Source organism: Quercus lobata, chromosome 7, assembly GCF_001633185.2.
Source record: "Quercus lobata isolate SW786 chromosome 7, ValleyOak3.0 Primary Assembly, whole genome shotgun sequence".
NCBI classification, from domain to species: domain Eukaryota; kingdom Viridiplantae; phylum Streptophyta; class Magnoliopsida; order Fagales; family Fagaceae; genus Quercus; species Quercus lobata.
The window spans coordinates 23,991,789-24,010,066 of NC_044910.1; the positions used below are offsets into that span (position 1 = coordinate 23,991,789).

Below are 18,278 nucleotides of genomic sequence, written 5' to 3' on the forward strand. Positions count from 1 at the left end.
TCATCTTCCTGAGAGTTCTGTGAAAGGAGAACGTTGGCTCTCACACAGAGAGTTTCCGGAGTCCCCTTTGAATGAAGGAGGCATGGCTGGCCGCACGAAAGCTGGTATTTCAGTGGGCACAAGTGGTGGAGGTGCTTCTCCTGTAAGTTCCTGTAAAACCGTTTTCATGGAGGGTCTTTGGTGTGGATTTGGATGACAACAGAGCAATGTCAAAACAAGCATGCATGGCATTCCTTCCTCATCAAATTCCATGTTCAATCTTGAATCAACAGCATCAAGGATCCTTCCATTTCTGTGAAGTTCCCATAGCCAATATACAATGCTACTGTTGTAGTTGTTTAATTCAATCTGATTTCCAGGCTTCCTTCCACAGAGAACTTCTAGTACAAGAACACTAAATGAACAGACATCTGTTTCAATAGTTGGCCTACTAATATGAAAAGTTTCTGGAGCCATATATCCTGGTGTTCCTGCGATCTCAACTGTTGAATGGTGAGTTTTTCCCCTCTGTTGAATGGTACAAGCTAGTCCAAAATTTCCAAGCCTTGCATTGAACTCTGAGTCTAACATAATATTGCTGGCTTTTATGTCTCGGTGAAGCACCGTTTTTTCACATCCATTATGAAGATAATTCAGTGCCTCAGGCCCTCAGCTACCCCCCTGAATTATGATGCGCCTTTTCTCCCAGGTGAGTGTTGGTTCCTCCATGCCTAGTTTCTCATTGCCAAATATAAACTTGTCAAGGCTACTGTTTAGCATGAACTCATAAACAAGAAGAAGCTCTCTCCTTTCATAGCACCATCCGATCAATCTCACAAGATTCTTGTGATGGAGGCTTCCGATTGTTGTGACTTCTGCTATAAATTCTTGCTTGCCTTGACTTGAATTCTTTGAGATTCTCTTGACAGCTGCCTCCTTATTTGCCAAGATTCCCTTATAGACTGTTCCAAAGCCACCTTTTCCAAGCTTGTTCTTCGGGTTGAAGTTGCTTGTTGCTTTTCTCAGCTCTTTCAGTAGGAATTTCCGTGGAGCCGTAGAGGACCCTTTGATCTGGTCTTCTAGCCCTGGATATGGATCGACTGCAGGTATAGCCTGTTTCCTCTGCCAATACAAGTAAAAGGCAATCCCGCTTAACACAAGCACTACTGTAGCTGGTGCTATGATCCACAACAACTTTAAATCATTATCACCAATATTCGAACCACTGAATTCCCATAATCTTATGCAGTTGAGTTCAGTGTCATTTCCTGTTGAAGCCGAGAATCCCACATAAACTCTTCTGGAAGATAATAAGAGAGATTAAGCGGCCAGGAAAATACATCCTTGGAAGAAACATGCGGAGTCATATTTTTGCTATCATATTGAACCGTTGCCATTATATTAGAAGAAGAAGAAAGATTGATACCAAGGTTGGTTAAAGGGACTGCGGTTCTGAGTAGATGGTATTTACATCCAAGCAACACGGTTATCATCCAAATCTTCTTGGTAGCTCTTTCTCGTGTCAAATTCAACTGCCACCACATTAGCTTGAGAGGATCCATTCGTGCTTGCGTTTACAATCCCAAGCCATTTTCCGTCGCTGTTCTGTGGAGGTGTGGTATCTGTAGCTAATATGAAGCTCAAGCCTTCGCCTCTCGGAGATGTCTTAGGACTGATATTAAGTACAAAGGTGGTACTGAAATTTGCTGTCACACCTTTGGTCTTGTCCCATAATCTGAATGCAGTGTTGTGAAAGACCTACCCAGAAAGATTTGTAATAGGAGCTCCACCAACATCTAATGTAACTTGTATCAAGATCAAGGCAGAATAGCTGAGCAGTTAGAGCAGAGGAAGCAAGATTCCACAGATGTGGTTGAAGTTCAAGAAGCTATATCTGATGCACTTGTACGAAGCTATAGCTGATGCACTTGTAGTTTAGCAATTGTATGTACTGTTTATAATACGACTTGTAGTTTTTAGTTTTCTGTTATTAGTGTTTACACGTGAGAAGTTTAGTTTGTTAGCTCTGCTTCTATCATTGGTTGACCCGATATTGTATATACGGAACAAACTAAGTTTATTCAATACAATTTTCAGTTTTTCCCAATTCTATTTGCTCCTCATAACTTGAATAGCACCCAACTCAATATTTGAATCTTTGGACTTAATCAGATGATCAGAATCACTGAACACTGGATAATTAAAACTAAAGCACCTTACTTGAGTGAGAGTTCCGCCCAAGAGGACTACCTGAAAAAGGGACTTAACAACCTGTGAAAAGCACATTCTACTCACAGCATACACAGATACGATCTTAATCTATGGAAAGGGCAGAAGGATCTTAATAAAGGTATTAGAATTTCAATTTCTGGTGAGGTTCAATAATGATTTTGATGAATGAAAGCAGTTCATCAAAAAAAAAAAGAAAAAAAGATGAACGAAAGCAAACTTTAGATTTTATGGATGACAAATGTTGTTCATGTACAAATATGTAAGGTTTTTAGCTTCTAGACTATCAAACTTTTAGAAGAGTGAAATTTCCCTGAACTTTCTACGATAATACTAATATCCAATATATTATTGTTGTTCAACTTCAAATGGTAGAATATCATATGCCCACTCAAATAACATGGAATCGTGGAAGTGGTCACAATAATGCTTTGAATGGGTGGGTAATGGTTAATCTTGATTTAGATTTACAATAATATAATTTTAAGATTCAAATAGCTTCAAACAATTCAGATCTTAAGTAAAATTTAAAATTTGTAGGATCTTTAAGATCCTTATTTAAATGGTGGGATTTTGTAGGATTATGATATTTCTACGTTAATTTATAATTTATAAAGGATTTAAAGGTGTAATAAGTAATAACTACTCTAAGGTGGCGTTTGGTATGAGGGAATTCATATTACCCCTAGTATCCAAATTCCTTGAAATGTGATTTTTTGCAATCTGGACGCCTTGGAATGTAACTATTCCTATGTTTGATTTATTTGTAGGAATCTTAAAGGATTATTTATTTTTTTCCATACTATTCTTAGATTTATAAACTCAATATCAATTTTTTTTTTTTAAATTTTCCTCCAAATAAAAATAACAAACAAAATATAAACTACAAATTAAGGCAAATTCATTAAAACTATAGTCTAACATTTCAAAATGATATTTATAATACAAAAATAAATAACTATTTAAATTCCTGTCCTTTATGAAAATCACAACATCATGTTTTGTTAATAAATATTTTATTTTATTTTAGCAAATAACCAATCCAAATAGGAGATATAAATATTTCATTTTATTTTAACATTTATGTTGTTGTGGTGGGAAGAGATAAAAATAAAGGAATAGATATTGATGATTTGTTTTATGTTTTATCTCTATTTTTTTTTTTTTTTTTGATAAGTATGTTTTATCTCCATTGGCTAAATGATCGATATGTGAAAACTAGTAAAATTGTCAATTTATAACAAAAGTAATTTTTTTAAGTTTGGAAATCTAGATACCCACTTGTTTCAAAGGGAATCCACATTCCTAAAAGAAAGTGGTTAAGTGGGAATCCACTCCTAGCATTTGGTTTTCTTATGTGATTTGTAATCAAATATAAGAATTTTTTAACATTCCCGAAAATCTTAAAACATTACCCCATACCAAACGTTACCTAAATGTTTTAAATTTATTATAGGCAAGAAACAAGGACCACAACATTTCTAGGAATGGGTGTTTAAAAATAAAATAATATAAAATAAATTTCTGACATTTCCGTTACTAATATGACATTAAGGTTACGTTTGGATTGGGCTGAAAAACCCAACGCGTCTGTATCTGGCGTTTTTTTTTTTTTTTTTTTTTTTTTTTTTTTTTTTTTTGCACGCGTTTGTAAGACTTACGGCTACTGTTCATGCACTGTTCATGAATAGTAGCCGTAAAGTTTGACTTTTCTCACCTTTTCAGCAAATCAATGGGTCCCGTGCATTGTTCACGGGACCCGCAAAATTCACTTTTCAACAACTTTTTCATTAAAAATGGGTCCCACGGTACTATTCACATATTTAAAAATGATTTTGCTACAGTATTTTTCAATTTTCAGTTTTCAGCTATATCCAAACGAACCTTAAATGTCCTTCAATGATTACCTCTAAAATGTTGTAGAATGCAAGGAATTTAATAATTGTAGGATGTAAAACATATTATAGACAATTAGATTACTAAAAAGCATGGACGACAGTGTTAATATAAAAATGAAATCAAACATAAAGGGTCACAATTAAAATTGTTGAAACGTAAATAAATAAATAAAACCTTAAATGCGAAGGGTCACATGACTTTGTGCTACATTTTCTAGTATTTGGTGCAATAAAAATGTACTTTGTTGCGAACAAATTTTGCATTTTATGCATTCGAAATGGAACACATTTTTTTTAATTTTTAATTTTTAATTTTTTTTTTGTGGTTAATGGGAAACAAAAATTATAAATGAATTTTCATTTGAATGAAACAAACGAAAAAGAAACATTTTCTAACTCAAGCTGTAATCAAACATAGAACAAAAAAAGTAAAAACAGTAAGTGGCCCCATTCTGTTTTCTCTCTCATCTACAAATTCCAATTATGTCTGTTTATGGAATTATAAGCACCTTATTTAGAAATTTTTCTTTGAAAATTTTCGGGTCCTGGGCACTATAACTAATTTGAATATATATTATATATATATATATATATATATATTTTTTTTATGAACAATTTTAATATAATATAGATCAAATTGAAGGAGTCTAGTTATTTTTCTTTAGTATATATGGGCTTTCACAGTTGAATGTGGCACGCACGTCATTTTTCTACGAGCCAATGAGTATTAAGTTCATCTAAAAAATTAAGAAGACTATGAATTTTATAATGTATTCTAATTTTGTTTTATTTTGGATAAAATATTGTAATTTGGACACGGCTCTCCTCTAACGGACAAAATGGGCTTCTGCCCTTTTCAGGAAAATTAATTAGGTTTTTGCCCTTCTTCCCAACCTAAATAGGGAAATGCCCCTCTTTTGAAACTCGACTTTCTCAAAATCGAGTTAAAAAAAAAAAAAAATTATGGAGACCTATAGTGACGTTTTTAAGGACCTATAGTGACGTTTTAAGAACCTATAGTGACGTTTTGTAACTTGATATCCATGAAATCGAGTTATAGGCAATAAAATTGACTATAACTCGATTTCATGGATATCAAGTTACAAAATGCCACTATAGGTCCTTAAAAACGTCACTATAGGGCTTAACTCGATTTTGAAAAAGTCGAATTTCAAAAGAGGGGCATTTCCCTATTTAGTTTGGGAAGAAGGGCAAAAGGCTAATTAGTTTGCCTGAAAAGGGCAAAAGCCCATTTTGTCCCTCCTCTAACCGAATCAACAACGAAAATATATTATAGCAATGTCAACGGAGCTTGTCAGGCTATCATCAAATTTTAAAGCAGAGTAATATGACTAACATACCCAGGGAGAACGAGTCCTTTTTCATTGTCTACAATTTTTTATTTGTCTTCTAAGTTCTTTGTTTGTGGAGAATTGGCTAGTCCGGCACTTCTTAACAAGCTATATTAATTTTTTATCTATAAGTGCAATTAAATCCATACCATTACCTCAGGTATACTCGATATATATATATATATATATATTGTTAGAGATATATTAGACCATTAGCATAAGTCCAAGCCTAATTCTACTTTGTGTGCAAGTCAAGTCTCCTACTTGTACTAGAAGTCTATTAATCTAGGGTTTAGTCTACTATATATACACATGTTATGATTCATTGTAATACAGGATTTGTACTACACTATAATATATTATTAATGTAACCCTTTAGGGTTTTCTACATAAATATAGGCCGTTAGGCTGAACCACGTAACCCTCGTGTGTTATTGTGTTTTATACTTTATGTTTTCGCTTCCATATCCATACTAGCATATTCAACATGGTATATCAATGCTAATATTTAACATGATATCAAAGTCACCTTCTTGTGGCCATGGTTTCCGTCAAAATTCTCCAGTATAGTCATGCCACCGTTAGAAGTCGCATCAACACTGCAAGATCATTGTGTTCCTCAAACTATCGTCACAGAGCCAAACTTCATTCAAGAGATCTTCTGAACCTTATCAAATCTCAAGATTTCATAGTTTCCATCTTGAGTTTGAAAGAGGGTTTTAGAGATATATCATCCCATTAGCATAAGCCCAAGCCTAATTCTACTTTGTGTGTAAGCCAAGTCTCCTACTTGTATTAGAAGTCTATTAGTCTAGGATTTAGTCTACGATATATACACATGTTATGATTCATAATTGTAACACAAGATTTATACTACACTATAATATATTATTGATGTAGCTCTTTAGGGTTTCCTCTGTAGATGTAGGCCGTTAGGCTGAACTACGTAACCCTCGTGTGTTATTGTATTTTATACTTTATACTTTCGCTTCCGCATCCATGCTAGCATATTCAACATGGTGTATCAATGCTAATATTTAACACACACACACACACACACACACACACACACACACATATATATATATATATAATTAGTCTAGGGTTTAGTCTACTATATATACACATGTTATGATTCATTGTAACACAAGATTTGTACTACACTATAATATATTATTGATGTAGCCCTTTAGGGTTTCCTCCGTAGATGTAAGCTGTTAGGCTGAATCACGTAACCCTCGTGTGTTATTGTATTTTATACTTTATGTTTTCGCTTTCGCATCCGTGCTAGCATATTCAACATGGTGTATCAATGCTAATATTTAACACACACACACACACACACACACACACACACATATATAATTAGTCTAGGGTTTATTTTACTATATATACACATGTTATGATTCATTGTAATACAAGATTTGTACTACACTATAATATATTATTAATGTAGCCCTTTAGGGTTTCCTCCGTAGATGTAAACCGTTAGGCTGAATCACGTAACCCTCGTGTGTTATTGTGTTTTATACTTTATACTTTAACTTCCACATCCATACTAGCATATTCAACATAGTGTATCAATGCTAATATTGAACATGGTATCAGAGCCATCTTCTTGTAGCCATGGTTTTCTGTCCTTGCGGTATATTTAAGAGCAATTTTTGTCTTTCTCGGTGTTTTTTCGCTGCGTTCATCTTCTTTAGCTTTTTACTGCTGCCGTCAAAATTCTCCGGTATAGTCATGCCACCGTTAGAAGTCGCATCAACACTGCAAGACCATTGCCTTCCTCAAACTACCGTCACAAAGCCAAACTTCATTCAAGGGATCTTCTGAACCTTATCAAATCTCAAGATTTCATTAAGCTTCCATCTTGAGTTTGAGAGAGGGTGTTAGAGATATATTAACCCATTAGCATAAGCCCAAGCCTAATTCTACTTTGTGTGCAAGTCAAGTCTCCTACTTGTACTAGAAGTCTATTAGTCTAGAGTTTAGTCTACTATATATACACATGTTATGATTCATTGTAATACAGGATTTGTACTACATTATAATATATTATTGATGTAGCCCTTTAGGGTTTCTTCCGTAAATGTAAGCCGTTAAGCTGAACCACGTAACCCTCGTGTGTTATTGTGTTTTATACTTTATGCTTTCGCTTCCGCATCTATACTAGCATATTCAACATGGTGTATCAATGCTAATATTTAACATATATATATATATATATATATATATATTCTTTTTCTAGAAAATGATTGAATTCTAAATAACTCAATGGAGCCAGCTAAACTGTTGAAAGATGGAAGGAATTGATTTGATGGAACAACAAACATTTTAATAACAAAAAATTAAAAAAAGTCATCTATGAAGTATTTCTTTAACTAATTCAAATATGTGTGAATCCTAGTTAGCTTAATTTATAAATCTTTTATAGTTGAATAAGAGATGAGATTTGATCCCCCTTACACCAAAATCAATTGACAACTTGGTCTAATGATAAAACACAATTATCAAGAGTGGACACCGTAGATTGAAACTAAAAAAACAAGTAATTCAAACATGCAAAGTCATTTGCACAGGTAAGGAGTATAGAGATATTCCATATTTATTTAGTTGTTCATCTAGAAAAAATTAGTTTTGAGAATTCGATTTTTTTTTTCTATGATAGAATTCTAAATAAATATTTATTCAATTTTTTTGATTTGTCTTCTAAGTTCTTTGTTTTTGGAGAATTGGCTAGTCCGACACTTCTCAACAAGCTAGATTAATTTTTTATCTATAAGTGCAATTAAATCCATACCATTACCTCAAGTATACTCAATAAATAAATATATATATATATATTGAATTATAAATAACTCAATGGAGCCAGCTAAACTGTTTAAAGATGGAAGGAATTGATTTGATGGAACAACAAACATTTTAATAACAAAAAATTAAAAAAAAGTTAGCTATGAAGAATTTCTTTAACTAATTCAAACATGTGTGAATCCTAGTTAGCTTAATTGATAAATCTCTTATAGTTGAATAAGAGATGAGGTTTGATCCCCTCTTACACCAAAATCAATTGATATCTTGGTCTGATGATAAAACACAATTATTAAGAGTGGACATCGTAGATTGAAACTAAAAAAACAAGTAATTCAAACATGCAAAGTCATTTGCACATTTGCATATGTAAGGAGTATAGAGATATTCCATATTTATTTAGTTGTTCACCTAGAAAAAGTAGTTTTGAGAATTTGATTTTTTTTTTTCTAAGATAGAATTCTACTCTAACATAATCTTTTTAAGGTAAAAGATAGAAGTGTTATTGATAAAAGCCAATACATATATAACATTGTAGACACTCAATTTTGCACCCATGATTTAATCAAGGAAAATAACTTGAATGACCATCCATGTACCACAAAAATCATAATTGCATCACATGCATCAATTGGTTCTTGCATTACATGCATCAACTTGTCTTTGCATTACATGCATTAATTCATTAATTACATATCATAAAAATGATCTTGAGATTCTAACGGTCGCAATAGTGCTTCTGGTTTTCAAATTAAGCCATCGGATCGAAAGATGTCACATGATCAAGTTTGCATGGTTAACATGCATTGTGTCTAGGTAAGGTTGACCACACATGATTAGTTTAAATTAATTCTAATTGGTTAAACCATTAAAATTAATTAAATAATTTTGTGATTGGTTGATAATTAGTGTTTAAAATAGGATTGCATGCATAGGAATAAAAGGGATGATTGGATAACAATAAAATTGTAAATAATCTGAGCTTTATCAAGATTTATTTTAAGGAATTTATCTACATGATAATTGTTCTTAAATAACTTGAATTATCCAAAAAGAGACGAAAAATCATAGATGGAGGATGAAAACATGTCTAGGTACAAGGACCGGCCAAAAAACCCTAGAAGATGAGTCCAAACAACACTCGAACACGAAAGAACAATCGAAGTCCAAAGGCCAATTTGGCACTTTTGGAGTGCTGAATGGCACTCTAAAAGGGCTAAATTTCCATGTATTAGGCTTTGGCCCAACGACCTTCTGGTGACGATAATGCATACCCTTTTCGACCTTTTCTCAAAAGGATGCATCCGAATTCAAAACCAAATTGTCCGTACCTATTTTTTGGAACCCTCTGTCCTCTATAAATAAAGACTGAACCTCATAATTCAACACTTTTTTTTTTTTTTACGCTCTGGGAGGCATATGTTTTAGACTCTCAAATTACTTATATTTTCTAATCCCCTCTCTGAGTGTTGCTGCTTAAATTAGAGTTTTTAGGTTTCAAAGAGAATTGCATAAATTTCTTTGAACCCTAAAACATCCTCTTAAGAACAAAGTGTGCTTATGCAAGAAGTTGTTTTCTAACCTTCTCTTTTTTTTTTTTCATGCTTTTCTTTATCAGGATGATGCTTGCTTAATTGTTTTAGATATTCATATTCTACCTTTTAAATTTAGTTTATGAAAATATGTTCATTGATGTAATTTATTTCTTAGTTTTAAAGATTGGCATGTAATCAACTCTTTTTCTTCAAAATAAATCAGATCTACATCTTCCTTAGATGCAGATCTGAATTTTTCTTCAAAATAAAACGGATCTGCATTTTCCTTAGATGTAGATCTAGGGTGTTCGCGGTGTAGTGCGGTTTTGAGCCATTTTTAGCACCGCACTTTATGGTGCGGTTTAACCAAAATCACAACCACACCACACCTCTTTTTTAGGTCACATGTGCGGTGTGGTGCGGTTTGATGTGTTTTAGAGTTTAGACAAAATCATAACCACACCGCACCTCATTTTTTAGGTCACATGTGCAGTGTAGTGTATAAGATACAGTTTGAATGGTTTGAAACCGGTATATTTTTCAAATTTTGGTCTTTTCCTGCCCAGTCTAAGACTGATTTTTCCCTTTGTTTTAGCCCAAGTTTTAAACTATTGAACTAGTTTTTCTTTATTTTAGGTTGGCTTTCCTAATCAACACTTGCTAAGGTTATTAAACTTTTTTTTTTTGTTGAAAACTAGGGTTATTAAACTATTAATAATATATTTAATATTAAAAAAATAAATATATTAATATATAGAAAGGGTGCGGTTTGTGCAGTTTTCTTATTATAAAACCGTAAACTACATTGCACCATGTGGTATGGTGTGATGCGGTGCATTTTTACTTGCGGTGTGGTACAGTTATGCCATTTTGCGGGTGGTTTTGGTGCGGTTTGTGCAATTTATACGGTTTGGTGAACACCCCTATGTAGATCTGAATTTTTCTTCACAACAAAATAGATCTGCATCTTCCTTAGATGCAGATTTGAATTTTTCTTCACAATAAAGCGGATCTACATCTTCATTAGATGTAGATCTGAATTTTTCTTCAAAATAAAACAGATTTGCATCTTCCTTAGATGTAGATCTGAATTTTTCTTCACAATAAAAGTATAAAACAGATCTGCATCTTCCTTAGATGTAGATCTAAATTTTTCTTCAAAATATAACAAATCTGCATCTTCTTTAGATGTAGATTTTGATTTTCTTTAATCAAAACTGGTTTGTGTCTTCATTAGATGCAAATTTGAACATTTTTTTTTATTATTATCAAAAAAATGATTTGTATCTTCCTTAAATACAGATCTGATTTTTTTAATGCATGCAGATTTTTGAAATAAAGAAAAAGATAAAACATGATTGTTTTTGTGTTTGTTGCATAAATTTAAATTATGAGTGAAACTCTCTTCTTAAAAAAAATATATATATATATATATATATATTTTTCATTCTTTTAAAACATATAAAAAACAGGTCTAATTTTTCTATCATTAAAAACCATTTTGTCTACCAATCAAAATAGATTTGAATTTTTGTCATCAAAAACCATTTTTTTAAATACTACAAAATAGATCTGGTATTTTGACAAATCAAAATCCATTTTTTTTACCAATCAAAATAGATCAAATTATTTTCAAAAGAAGAGACTTCATTCATAAATAAATTTGTGTGATCTAGTTTTTGTTTCACATGTTCAACATATCATTCATAACATGTATAAAAAGGTACATTGGTCACAAGAGTATAGAAGACTAGACTTTGTCTGGGCGGAATGGGTGCCTAACACCTTCCCATTCTGTAACCTAGCCACCAGATTTAGGTCTTTGGCTAAGTAGATCTAGCCTTGTCTTTACTTTTTATTTTGGGTAGAATGTAACTAGGACAAAAAAACATGTAATTATTTGGTAGTTTGTAACTAGGACCCAAAACTATGTAATTTTTCAAATATATAATTCTTTATTCAATCAATGAAAGGATACTATTCAGTTATGTTTTATTTATTTTTTCTTATTTTTTTGTACAAAAAATAAGTAGCAACTTCACACCACTTATCAAAAAAGAGAGGTGCCCTAAAAGGTACCCGAATCTCTTTTTTGAAGGACACTTTTTTTGAGGTGTCTCACAAACATATATACCCTATTCAAGTAGTCCAGAAACAGGGGGGAAAAAGGAAAATTAACACAAGTTTAAAAACTCCAATTTCTTCAAAGACCCCCTATACCCCGTGTGGTCCCACTCCATCCTAAGCTCCAAGAAGCCATCCTCATGGCTTAGGTGTGTTGTTGTGTTACCATTAGCGTCTGGTAATCCTACAAGAAGTCGAGAACCCTACTCAAAATTTCTTTTGGATGGGTTTGGGTTTTTTCAAAGTAGTATTTGTTCCTTGCATTCTAGATTGCCCAAGTTGTCACTACCCACCTCTCCAACTCCACTAGAGGCAACTTTTTCACCAACACCTGAAAAAGTAGGAAGAAGTCATAGCAACTATTTGCACATTTTTGGAGTCCACCTTGGCAAAGTGCCCACACGTTCCTTGCAAGAGCACATTCCTACAACAAATGGCCTACTGATTCTGGTTGCTGGCAGTAAATTACACAATGAGGATCCACTTGCACTCTTCACTTATGGAGGTTTTCCCTGGTTGGCAATACATTTGAATGCACGCCAGAGAAACATGCAGACTTTGGGGGGGACATTTAGTCGCCATATCTTCCTCCATAAGGGTCGTTCTGTGCTTGTTGTGGAGTGTTCAATTTGTGTGTTTGCCTTCATCCTAAGGGCCACTCGATAGACAGATTTTACTAGTGAACGATTGTGACTTATTTTCCTTCCAAATCAGCACATCCCGAGTGGTATTTCGTATATACATGATTTCCATGTGTGTCTTGTATGCAAAGAGATAGAAAATCTTCTCTCTATCCCACTGCCCCGTATCACCATCTATTAAGTCCTTTACCATCAAGTCCGGCTATTGTTTTCGAGGAAAATTGGCTTATGAGAGAGCCACTTATGTGTGGTCACACCAATGGTTCTGCCTTCACCCACACCCCATTTTGATCCTTCACAAATTATCTCCCTGGCTGCCAATAAACTCCTCCATACATATGATGGGTTACTCCCTAATTTAGCATCCATAAAAGAACAATTTGGAAAATACCTTGACTTGTACACTCAAAAAAATAATGAATAAGTGTTGTGACGAAGTCTCCATGCTTTCTTTGCCAATAAAGCCAAGTTAAAAGCTTGGATATCCCTAAAACCCATACCTCCTCTTCCCTTTGGTCTGCAAAGTTTCTTCCAGTTGATCCAGTGAATTTTCTTCTCATCCTTTGTCTGGCCCCACCAATACTTGGCTAGTGTAGAGTTTAGTGTGTCGCATAAGGCCTTTGGGATTTTAAAAATCCCCATAGTGTACGTAGGGATGGCTTGAGCAACTGTTTTAATAAGTATCTCCCTCCCCACCTTTGAGATAATTTTTCCTTCCAACCCATCACTTTCTTTATTACTCTCTCAGTAAGCCTTTAAATGTGTTCACCTTTGATTTTCCACCAACCATAGGCAAGCCAAGATAAGTTTCACAATCCTCCATAATGCTAGCCCCAAAGAGTGCTTGGATATCCATTTTAACTGTTTGCCTTGTGTTACAGCTAAAGAAAATGGATGTTTTTTTTCTATTGATGGCTTGACCGGAAGCGACTTCGTATCTTCCAAGAATATCGAGTACACGTTGACCCTCCTCCACCGCCGCTTGGCAGAAAATGAAGCTATCATCTACAAATAATAGGTGGGATATACACACTCTATTGGTACAAGATAGGATGCCATGCAACTACTTCCTCTCCATGGCCTTACTGATTAGAGAAGAGAGGCCTTCTGTACACAAAAGGAATAGATATAGAAAGAGGGGATCTCCTTGTTTTATCCCACATGATGTAGTGATGTACCACTTTGATTCTCCATTGATGAGCACCGAGAATGTAGTTGTGTGTACTGTCTCCATGGCTAAGTGAACCCACCGTTCATCAAATCCTACCTTCAACATGATTTTCCATAGGAAAACCCACTCCACTCAATCATAGGCCTTGCTGATGTCTAGTTTAATTGCCATCTGCCCTTTCTTTCCTATTCTTTTGTTCCTCATCCTGTGCAAAACCTCAAAAGCTAAAGTTGTATTATCAGTAATCAACTAGTTAGGAATAAAAGCACTCTGTGAGTTCGATATTACATTTGGCAAAATTAGTTTTAACCGATTAGCTAAAACTTTGGATACAATTCTTGATACAACATTTCCTAGACTAATAGGCCGGTAATCAAAAACGGATTTAGGTTCATTTATTTTTGGAATGAGTACAATATGGGTATAGCTCATCTTGTGCAGTACAGATAATATAGCATTTGTAACATTAGTGCCCACAATATGCCAGTATTTTTGGAAAAAGAAATGGGACATACCATCAGGCCCAGGTGATTTGGATGGATGCATACTGAACAATGCCGTTTTCACCTCTTTCGGAGTGAATTTGTAGTAGCATATGGTTTATATCCAGAGTTACCACCATGTCCACCGAATCCAATACTTCTTCCAGGTTTGTTGGATTTGACGAGGTAAACAAATTTTGAAAATAGGATTCTACCACTCTATCAATGTCAGGTTTTGATGTGCACCACCTACTAGCATCATCCATAAAACGATGTATATGATTCTTTCGTCATCTTTGACTCGTTCTTTGGTGGAAGTATTTCGTGTTTTTATCCTCTGCAGGTAACTAAATAGATCATGACCTCTGCCTCCAAAATAGTTCATCTTGGAATAATAAGGAATTAATCTCATCCCTCACCCTTTGAATCACCTCTTGATTTTTGACCAAGTTCATAGAAGACAAAGCTTCTAATTCTTTGTGTTTTTCCTCAAGCTTATCCTTTGTGTTACCTAGATTTCTACTCCATGCCACCAAGGCCATCTTCGGCAATTTTTTATTTTGTCAAACAAGTGATACATAGGGCTACTTGTGGGAGCCATTGCATTCCATGCTGCTCGGATGACCCCTTCATATTTTAGATATGCTTCCCATCTCTCTTCAAATCGCCTTGGCTTTCTTTTCCTTCTGTCAACTATTCCATCTACTTGAGTGGTGAGTAATATTGGGTCATGATCAGAATAAGCAACTTTAAGATGGTGTACCTTGGCGTGTGTGAATATGTCTCGCCATCTAGTATTTGCACAAGCTTAGTCTAGCCTCTCTTGAATGAAGGCACTCCCCGGTCTACCATTTCTCCAAGTAAAGATATTTTCGGTGAAGCTAGGGTCTATTAACCCATAATGTAGTAGTGCACTCTAGAACTCCTCTATACACCGAAGTGATCTCGGGATTCGTCTTTGTTTTTCATCTGATGATAGAATTTCATTGTAATCACCTTTACATATCCAAGGCAAAGAGTCTCGTGAGTAAAGATGTCTCAAATACTCCTAAGACTCGCATTTTTGGTGCTCCTCTAGTCGTCCATAAAATCTCGTTAGTCTCCATGGTGAAGAGGGATCAGTCATTATTCATGGCATCAATATGGTTTTGAGAGTACGTTTGCACATGTAATTCTACGTTTGCCTTCCATAGCACAGCAAGACCACCAGCTCTACGAACACACAAAACTGCTATCATGGAATCATAGTGTAAGTTTGCTTGAATCTTCTTCGTCTCATCCACTGTTTGTTTTGTCTCCATGAGAAACAAAGCTTTAGGAGCTTTTTCCCTCACCAAGTGAGAGAGTATAGTGCTTGCACGGAGGTTCCCAAGCCCCCGGTAATTCCAACTTAGGGCAATCATTATGCTCAGTGGAGATGGGTATTAGCCTCCACCATTGAGTTTATTTTGGTTTCGGTATCCCCCTTTAAGTGTTTCCTGTCACAACCTTCTTCCTTCTTCTCCCCATGTCCACATTTTTTCCCAACAACCCCACTGTTATTTTATTTTTCCTTGCTTGCCGTGGCCTCCCTTGTGATTTTGGTCCACTTTGGGACCTTTGCACATGTGCCTTTAGTTCGTTCATGTGACTACCCATCAGGAGTTAGGCGAGCTAGGTTTTCAGTTTCAAGAGAGTGCACCTGGCTAACCTCATTGTCCACATACATGATAGGTACATTAACAAACAACCTAGCATGATTTTCAGGATTTATTCCAACATTAAATTATGAGATTTACTCCTCATTAATCCCGATCCCCTGTAATTCCTTACGTTCAACAATCTCCATAATGCCCAGATTTCCTTCCTTAGTTATTGTCGTTGAATGATGGGAGTGTCCGTTACTTTCAATAACATTTTGCTGGGGATCCGCTTCTGCACCATCAATGCCGTGACTATTGGGGTTTCTGTTCTGGTGAGCTTGTGTCATTGGAGAGTCACTGGATTGTGGCTGAACTCCCTCTGTCTCTTGCAGCCATGGTGGACATGGTGTATCGCTACCTGGCATTGCTTTTGGTTTTCGAAAACCAACTCGCAACCATTCGCCTTATGGACTTTCCTCCCCTTCCTTTAGTGTTGTGTTTTTGCAGTTTTTTGTGTCATGCCCAAGGCGGCCACAGTGGAAACATAGGCCTAATAAGCGTTTATACTGGAAAGCCACCCACACCTTATCACCCTCCGGACTGAGTATTGGGGCCCCTGGGGTATCGGTTTGTCTAACATGTCCACTCTAACTCGGAGAAACCCTGCCTGGTCCAAGGCAATGGCCTTGCAATCAACCTCAATGACTCTGCCAATTCCCTGTCCAATATCTCTCATTGCTTCCTCGTTGATCAAATCAAAAGGTAGACCCCAAACTTGCACCCATATTGGAATGGTTAGGAACTTAACCGAAAAGGCCATCATTTTTTTCTCCCATCGTCATAGTAGTAGGATGTGATTATTGAAATTCCAAGGATTATTGTTAATAACTCATTTCAATTGACTTTCCATCAAGAATTTAAACTGAAACAGCCTATCACCAACATCTGTAATTTTAGATCGTTTCCCATCTTCCAAACAGAGTGTAAGAGGTTTTTAGCTACTCTGAAGTTGATGAGTTTTGTCGTATGGAACCTTCCTAGTAAACTGAGGGAGAAGTCTTCTAAGGTTTTCTCATGATGCTCTGACCAAACCATGATCACCTCATCCTTCTCTACTGTCAAACTGACCCTCTGTAGCCATTCTACAAAGTCTGAGTCCATGTTGACAAGTAATTATTTGAGAAAAGTAGGATTCCTACACCTAAGGTTGGCACAGAGCTCCCAGGAGTCAACAGTAGAGTAGGAAAAAGAAAAAAAAAAAAAAAAGAAAAGAAAAAAAATGTCTCACTTCAACGTGAGAAAAAGACTCCTAGCGTGAGGAGAAGAAAATGAACCATTTACCCTCTAATCTAATCTAGGTGTATATAAGTGTGAAACTTTTTCTTAGAGACTTGAACCTTGGTCTTACCCCCTTACACCCCATAAACACTTGTGAAATGACCATTGCACCCTTGTTGGTATGCGGTGGTGATTGTTTATTTATTGAAAGTGAAAAAATGTAAAAAGAATAAAAGAAAAACAGATGATGAGAGAGAAAATAGAAAATACAAGAAACGGGTACCAGTTGCAAAGAGGGGGGATTATTTGAAGAAACTTCCCATTTTTTATTTTTGAATAATTGACAAGTTATCTATTCTTCAATGGAAAACCAACACATGATGCGCTGGATTGTGACTAGAACCAATGAAAAGTTACCTATTCTTAGTAGAATCATAACTGATTAATAAGATGAGGTTTGCTACTGATGATATCATTATCATCACTGTCTTGAATGTGATTAGAATCATTAAAAAAAAAAAAAAAACGCGTTTGTACGCATTTGGATATGTTTTCCTAGTTATTTTAATTATTGGAAGTACCATTAAAGAAAGGAATTTTTTTTTTTTTTGATGGTTAAAGAAAGGAAAATTATTAATATTATCATAATGAATACTGATTACTTTCAAGTGTATTAATATTTTTTTATGTTATAATTTGATGGTTACAACTGGGGAGGGGAGGGGAGGTGGCATCGATATTTGATAATTACTCTCTTGTTTTTTATGATTATAATGAGTGCTAATTAATTTTCAAGTTAATTAAACTCAGTGTCCCTAAAAAAAAGTTAATTAAACTCTTTTTTTTTTTTAATAATTCAATGGTTACAATGAGAGTTGATAGAATTAAACTATTTTTTAAAAATAATTTAATGATTACAACGATAGAGGGTAGGTTCAAATTTTGAATGTCTAAGTTGAAAATATAAAAAAGTGACAACAATTTGAGCTATAAAGCTCCTAACCAAGTGAGTTAAACTCAAATACATGTATGGTTGCTTTTTCTTTAACATATGAATAATTTTAGATTGATTGGATTTTTTTCCCAGGCAAATGATCAAACAATATTATTCTACCTACTCACATTGGATAATTTCTATTATGAGCATGGCATGCAT

The 18,278-nt window shown here is 34.8% G+C and overlaps 1 pseudogene; it reads right to left on the minus strand.

Annotated features, from left to right (window-relative positions):
- LOC115951772 lies at positions 1-13,425 on the minus strand (annotated as a pseudogene).
- Between the last annotated feature and the right edge of the window lie 4,853 nt (positions 13,426-18,278).